An 8,189-nucleotide genomic window follows, 5' to 3' on the forward strand; every position below is an offset into this window, starting at 1 on the left:
GAGCTTTGACGGTGCTCGTAGTTTCATTGAATCCGTCCATGACCAGGTTGCTCCGCTCTGTTTGTGTTGCCTCACCATTCCCTATGAATTCTTTCGCTGACCTAGATGACCTAGATGCCAAAAAATCTGCAGTCTGGATGAGGAGTCAGCGATATGTATACCTATGTGGCGCGTGTTTTCTAATTTCTTGTGTAATTTCAACTCTGTTTATTTTTATAGTGTGCAACGCAAGCTCGTTGTTGTGTTGGTCACTGACCTTTTATGTCAGAGGTCACTAACCTCATAAGAGGTATCCGTGTTTTAACTGTACGTGCCGAGAACGCGATATTTTATCTGAGAAAATTTGAGCGTTCTCTCGGCACAAACTGAAAACTGAACGGTGTTATAATTTGGTCTTGAATATGTAAGGCACTTGAATACAGGAATTAAACTAAACGAACTCTAAGTTACAACATAATGGCGACGAGGATGAGATATTAATTAAGTAGAGTAACGTAACGTCAGATATCGAGTGTTATCATGATAATTTTTATTTGAGAGAAGATTGGTGCAAAGTAACTTAACAGACGTTTGATTGAGTTGGAGTGAGGCTGAACGGTGAACTGAGTCGCGACTGTTGCGTATAATTGAATATATCACTGTGGACCCGGAACAGGCCACAGCAAGTAAATATGGCGCTCAGTCTCAGCACTCCAGAGAAGTTCCATGAAGGTGAAGACTTCGATATATGGCTAGATGGATTTGAAGTGTACCTGTGTGCTTTAGGCATAGAAGAAGTGACTCGGAAGAGAGCACTGCTGCTTCATTTACTGGGCACTGACATCCAACAGAAACTAAAGGATATGGCTGAAATTGAATCCGATTCAGCACTGCCAAATGACTATGAACGCACCAAAGCAAAGCTGAGACGTATTCTTAAACCCCAGGTCCGAACTCTGTACGAAAGGAACATATTCCACAACATGACCATGATGGACCGAGATGAAAATATTAGAGATTTTGTGGGGCGCTTGAAGAAACAGGCAGAGAAGTGTGACTTTACTCGGGAGCAGAAAACTGAGCTCATTCGTGATATGATAATCTCACGGTGTCCGCACTCTTCGCTGCAAGTCAGAATGCTTGAGGCACAGCACCTGACGGCAGAAGATGCAATCAAAATGTGGGAGTCGTTTCTGCAGGTCCGAGTACAGGCAAAGAAACTTCAAGAGATGAATCTGACAAAAGAAGTCAATCCGAGTCCGGAGCAGGAGCCGAAGAAAGAAGGAGAGTCGGCCTACCGAGTCGTCGGTGAAAAAGGCCAGAAAAGTCCGTTCCAACACGGCGACAGAAAAGGCGGACAAAGTCGAGGCCCATGCTACCGATGCGGAAGGAGTTCGCACAAAGCGAGTGACTGTTTAGTCACCAGAGGGAAAACGTGCAACAAGTGCGGAGGCAAGAACCATTTTGCCAAGATGTGCAAAAGCCGCCAAGATGATGGACCGAGCTACAAGCGGCGAGTGAATGCCACAAGAGACGAAGTCGAAGCAGATCGGACAATGAGTGATTTCGACGACTTTGCGTTCACGTCCGAGAGCAGCAGCGCTGACGGACGTGGCACACTGACCTCAGTGCAGCTAAACGGTCAGACTGTGAGGGTTTTGGTTGACACAGGAGCCTCAGCAGATATTATAACAAGAAAGGACTTCAAAACACTGGTCGGTTTCAAGACAGTGAAGACCAATCGGCGTCTGCTGCCGTATGGCTCGAAGATCCCTCTGAAGCTGGATGGTCAGTTCTTGGCGACAACGGCGGTGAACGGCAGAGAGGTCCAGAGCTGCTGGCTGATCGCGGCCCACGGCCAAGTTTCGCTTCTGAGTGGAGTAACGGCGGAGCTGCTCGGACTGATATCCACCGGGAAACACGTCAATCAAGTAGCGGAGAACGGCAGCCAGCGCCTATCACTCGAAGCGATTCTGAAGGAGAACAAGGATGTGTTTGAAGACAAGTTAGGACAACTGGCTGACGTAAAGGCCCATTTGAGGCTAAAGGAAACGGCAGAGCCCGTTTTCAAGGGAGTTAGAACGGTCCCATACGCCCTGCAAGACCAAGTTGAGAGCGAGCTGAAGAAATGGGAAGACAGTGGAATTGCTGAGAAGATCGAATATTCTGACTGGGGAACGCCACTGGTGGTGGTTTCGAAGCCCGGAGGAGGCATCAGGATTTGCGGTGACTACAAGTGCACTGTGAACCCTCAGCTTGAGGTTCCGAAACATCCAATGCCAACCTTAGAAGACATTCTGGCAAAGCTGCCAGATATGAAGTTGTTCTGCAAGTTGGACCTCAGCACAGCGTATTTGCAGATGACGCTGGACGAAGAGAGCCAGAAGATGACGGTGCTGAACACTCCGAGGGGACTGCTGAAGATGAAGCGGTTACCATACGGGATAGCAGCCTCTCCAGCTATATTCCAAAGCACGATGGAGAAGGTGCTTGAAGGCCTTCCAGGAGTGACATGCTTCCAAGATGACGTCCTTGTAGCGGGACCAACAGAGGCTGAAACATTAGAGCGGTTAAGTGAAACGCTGAAGCGACTGAAGAAGTGGAAGCTCGTCCTAAAAAGGAAAAAGTGCGAGTTCATGATGAAGTCGATTCGGTATCTTGGAGTGGAACTCAGCGGTGACGGCGTGAAACCAGTGAAGGAGAAGGTGACCCCGGTGTTGGACGCTCCCAGACCTCGGAACACGGGCGAGTTGAGAAGCTTCCTGGGAGCTGTGACCTTCTACGCCAGATTTGTGGCTGCCATGTCGAAAGTGGCAGCGCCGCTGCACAGACTGCTGAAGAAGGGCCAAAAGTGGAAATGGACGGCGACTGAAGAAGCCAGCTTCAACGAGCTGAAGAAGAGGCTCACTCAAGCACCCGTCTTGGCACATTATGACGGACGGAAGCCAGTGCGTTTGATCACGGACGCCAGTCCGTATGGCTTAGGAGCCGTTCTCGTGCAGGTGGACGGAGACGGGAACGAGAGGCCTGTCAGATTTGCCTCCAGAAGCCTATCCACAGCCGAGAAGAATTATGCCCAGGTCGAACGGGAAGGGCTGGCCGTTATCTTCGGTGTGAAACGGTTCCGCCAGTACCTGTGGGGCAGAAAGTTCTCATTAGTAACCGATAACAAGCCACTGACAACGATGCTGGGACCAAAGACGCCAGGCCCTGCTCTAGCAGCTGCCCGAATGCAAAGATGGGCGTTGATTCTGGCAGAGTATATCTATGATGTGGAGTACAGAAAAGCAGCAGACATTCCCATGGCTGACTTCTTGTCTCGTTTGCCAGTTCCGGGAGCAGAGGAGACTGACAGGATCACAGATGAAGCTTCAGTGTGCTTCCTGGAGCAGTGGGACAGGATGGCGCCACTCACCTGTGAACACGTCAAGAGGGCCACTGGTCGAGACAGAGTTCTATCAAAGGTGGCACAGTACCTCCTCAGCGGCTGGCCGGAAAGGATCCCATCCGAGCTGCAACCGTTTGAAGCAAAGAGGAGTGAACTGTCGCTCACCTGTGGCTGTATTCTCTGGGGTAACAGAGTCGTGGTACCGGAGAATCTGCGAGCCGAGGTGCTCAGTGAACTTCATAGCAGTCACCCAGGCATCAGCAAGATGAAGATGTTGGCACGAAGTTATGTTTGGTGGCCAAAGATCGATGAAGATGTGACAGAAGCTGTAAGAGGCTGTGCAGGATGTCAAGCTGGACAAAACGAGAGACCAGCGGTGTTTCTACATCCGTGGGACTGGGAACATACGAAGAACCCGTGGGAGCGGATCCATCTGGATTACGCAGGACCTTTCAGAGGTCAACATTACCTAGTCGTAGTAGACAGTCATACCAAGTGGCCAGAGATAGTCACCATGAAGACAGTCACGGCAGAAGCAACAATCAGTGAGCTCTCCAAGATATTTGCAAGGTGGGGAATTCCGGTGCAAGTTGTGACGGATAACGGAGCGCAGCTGACCTCGAGGGAGTTTGAAGAGTTTATGACAAAGCTGGGGATAAAACATATCCGAATCGCACCATATCGACCTCAGTCTAACGGACTGGCTGAAAGAATGGTGCAAACAGTCAAGCAGAAGCTCAAAGCATGTCTTCTGAGCGGAGATGACCGTCCGCTGGAACTACAGCTGTCATCGTTCCTGATGATGTACCGAAACACCCAGCACAGCACCACTGGAGTCGCCCCGGCAGAAGCTATGATGGGGAGAGTGATGCGTACCAAACTCGACCTGCTGAAGCCAAGGCCCGCCGACAAGGTGCTAAATGCACAGGCGAAACAGATGGAAAACGGCAGCAAAAGATTTCCAGAATACCAGTCTGGAGACAAGGTGCTGGTACGCAACTATGCAGGCGGACCAAAATGGAAGGAGGGCCATGTTATTGGCCGAACAGGACCAGTGTCCTATCAGGTGGCAGTAGACGGACTGACATGGTCCCGTCACGCAGGACAGCTGCTTCCGCTGGGACATGCCAGCAAGCCAGCCTCGAGAGCAGCCGATCCACGAGCAGGCTCATCCGAGACACGAATACTTGGAACTGAAACGGAGTCAATGAGGAACAATTCACCGCTTCGTCAGCGAGTAACCGAGATGTCCTCCCGCCCAGTGACACGACAATCGGTTCCAGTTGAACCACGACCACAAGAGGTCAGCAGGAGCAACCCAACTGATGACGACAGGGTCCCTGATACGGGCACGACGCTCTCGGGAGCCGGGTCATCTGTTGAATATTCAAATGACGCTGAAAGGAGCACAGAAGGGAAAGATACAGCAGAAGATGGACACAGCGATGGAGACCCGTCCTCTGGCCAGGATGTTACTACATACTCTGGCCGAACGAGGATATTCACTACAGGCACGTATCCAGGATTTCGCTCAGGGGGGGGGGGGGGGGGGCGACAGCTGAGAAGGGCCCGGAGGTCAGCTAAAAGGGGCCCCACAGCGACTGCCTATCCTGGTGTGAAAAAAAAATCGAGAATGCCGAAAAACAGTAAATTTACGATAGAATTCGACCTGTTGTAAATGAAAATGCATTGTCTTGCGTTTTTTGACCTTGGTAAAATGTTTGCAGTTAACTTCCGTTGAAGTTCGTTTTTGCAGCTCACATCCGTTGAAGTTCGACGTTCTGAACATTATGAACAGTTAGTTATTAATCGTGACTCGTGCCAATATTACCTCTTTACACCCCACTGACTTTTTCACCGGTTGCGTTTATTCATGACATTGGAAGCAGCATCAGCCTTCAGCAAGCATGATTATGTACAAGGGTGTAATTTTATATCTCTTTGTGGGGGCAGATGCACCCACAATCCTGAAATATGCCCCCAGTCCCACAATGATGAAAATGCACCCACAAGTCTTATGTCACAAGCGCCCTTTCGAGAGCACGGCGCCCTTCGCATGCTCTAACGGCGTCCTCCTGACCGCCTCGCGTTCCTGGATAATATAGCGTTTTTAATCACTCGGCGCCCTTCTGGGAGAATGGCGCCCTTTTGACAGCACTGCACCCTTCTCATGGTCTAACGGCGCCCTCCTGACCGTCTCGCGCCCTTATGTCTCTGTCCACCGTGCATCCCTCGACTGTTCGGCGCCCTTCTGGCCTCTCAGCGCCCCTGGACCACATAGCGTTTTCAATCACTCGGCGCCTTTCTATGAGAATGGCGCCCCTTTTCATGGTCTCACGGCGCCCTCGTAACCGTCTGGCGCCCCTATGTCCCCGCCAACTTAGCACTACTGACTGTTCGACACCCTTCTGGCCTCTCAGCGCCCCTGGACCACATAGCGTTTTCAATCACTCGGCGCCTTTCTATGAGAATGGCGCCCCTTTTCATGGTCTCACGGCGCCCTCGTAACCGTCTGGCGCCCCTATGTCCCCGCCAACTTAGCACTACTGACTGTTCGACACCCTTCTGGCCTCTCAGCGCCCATGGACCACATAGCGTTTTCAATCACCCGGCGCCCTTCTAGGAGAATTTTATGAGAGACCATGCCCTATTTTATGAGAGACCGTGAGACCATGCCCTTTGCATGATCTCACGGCGCCCTCGTAACCGTCTGGCGCCCCTACGTCCCCACCAACTTAGCATTACTGACGGTGCGGCGCCCTTCTGACCTCTCTGCGCCCCTGGATAATATAGCATTTTTAATCACTTGACGCCCTTCTGGGAGAATGGCGCCCTTGTCATGATCTCTCGGCGCTCTTGTAACCTTCTGGCGCCCCTACGTCCCCTAAGCGGCCTGGCGCCCCTACAGCTGGGCACCCACAATCATTTTGGGAAAATTACACCCCTGATAATGTACACTTGTGATCGATCCTAACCTAATTGACACCTCTTTGCCTCCTATCAGTCTCATCTCACATTTTACCACCAATGGCATTTCCGGTTGAACAAAAGGCACATACATGCTCGGTAAATAACAGCGTCACAGACCAAGCAACAAGCGACCAAGCAACCACACGTTACCAAACCAACAGTCACACCACTTGCCGTGGACGATGCACGGACTCGGACTCACCGGACGGAGTCGCTGGCCCCCGCCCGCGCCGCCTCGCACCTCAGTGCGGCTATCTACGCGAAGCGGCGCCCCCTGACCACCGGCCAGTCCCGCGGGCCACCGGCGCGGCGGTTCGCGGGACGGGCCGGCGGCCCCCATATGGCGGCCCGGCCCGCCCACTGCACAGCAGATGCTGGGGGGCCGGGCACGGGTTAGCCCGGATAGGGTAGGGCGGGGGCCAGAAATCGCACGTAACGACCCCGCTCACGACACACACAGCCCAAGAGGGGCGAGACAGGCAGACGTGCGGGTGGGGGTGGGGGGAGACGATTACAACCAGGCACTGAAGGTAAGGCCATTTGCCGTTCACAAACGTTCCGGATGTTTGTTAAGTTTTCGTCACATTCGTCTGCACGTTGCAGAAGCATGCATTAAAAAGCTGCCAAATGCGCTTCAAATGAAGGAAGAAACAAGGTAAAAAAAAGCATGCGAATTGGAAATGATACCTTCTGTACAGAATGCTTGCTTATAATAAATAGTAGTTTAGCTTAGTTTAGTTATGTATTGTTGGAGCTCATTTTCTTTGGAGAACTGTAAACCGGAGCATCCCCACGAGGTCAGTCGACAGGGGCCCATCATCGGCTGTTGCCTGTTCCTCGGGCCCGATGGCCTGAGCAAGGCCTTCTCAGCGGGCCCTTCCGTTTCTGGGGCCCGGCCAGGACAAGCTGTTCCTGAGACTGAGCCGGAAGTGAATATCTGGGCCCGCTTTCTTGATACATTGTCGAGGCCGAGGACCCATTACTCAAGCTCAAAAGCCTGGTCCAAGGCCTTCTAAGCGGGCCCTTCCGCTTTCGGAGACCTCCCGGGCCCCAGATTGTCATTGGCTTGACCCGATCCGCTTTTGGGGCCCGGCCAGGGAGCACCGGCAAGGCCTCATGGCAGGCGCGCACACAGGATTTTTGAATGGGGGGGGCACGACCTTCCAACTGGGCCCCCCATGCCGAAGGGCCCCCCCCCAAAAAAAAAAATACGGCCCACGGGGCTATATTTCGGTTGGTTTGAAGCTTGAGCAATTGGTTTGTCAATGCATGGTAGGTAAAACAATTATTTCGGTACCAGCTTAATTTTCAAAACATATATATTTTTACGCTAGCATGTTTTTTTCTCAAATGCGACTCAGAGCCGGTACATATACCTAATGATCTAATTTATTACGTAAAACATTTCATTAATAAACATTTTTGCAAGTCCCTCAGAAATCATCCCCGGGCAGCGACTGACTGCCGGCCGGCCGACCGGCCCCGGGTGGCTAGAAGCAGGGGCCGGTCACTGTTTGGCCCGGATGTGTAGGAGCGGGAGCAGCACTCCTTTTTCACGTATATTCGCATATTCTTTGAGGCAGATCGACATGAAATGTCATTATATCTGATACGATGCGGGATCACAGACTAGAGATCCAGCTTATAACTTATATTTAATGTTTAACCAATGAATCAAATCAACAGGACTATGTACGGTACATGTCGGACACGTACCCAGAATTTCGCTCAAGAGGGGGTCACCTACTGGTCACCTGACCCCGGGCCCGCGAGTCACCCGGGGGCCCGGGGTCAGCTCAGGCAAAGATGTATCCAGGACCTTTCGATGGGAGGAGGGAGGCACGGTGGGTCC

Source organism: Amphibalanus amphitrite, unplaced genomic scaffold (genome assembly GCF_019059575.1).
Source record: "Amphibalanus amphitrite isolate SeventyFive unplaced genomic scaffold, NRLGWU_Aamphi_draft 000021F_arrow, whole genome shotgun sequence".
Classification (NCBI taxonomy): Eukaryota; Metazoa; Arthropoda; class Thecostraca; order Balanomorpha; family Balanidae; genus Amphibalanus; species Amphibalanus amphitrite.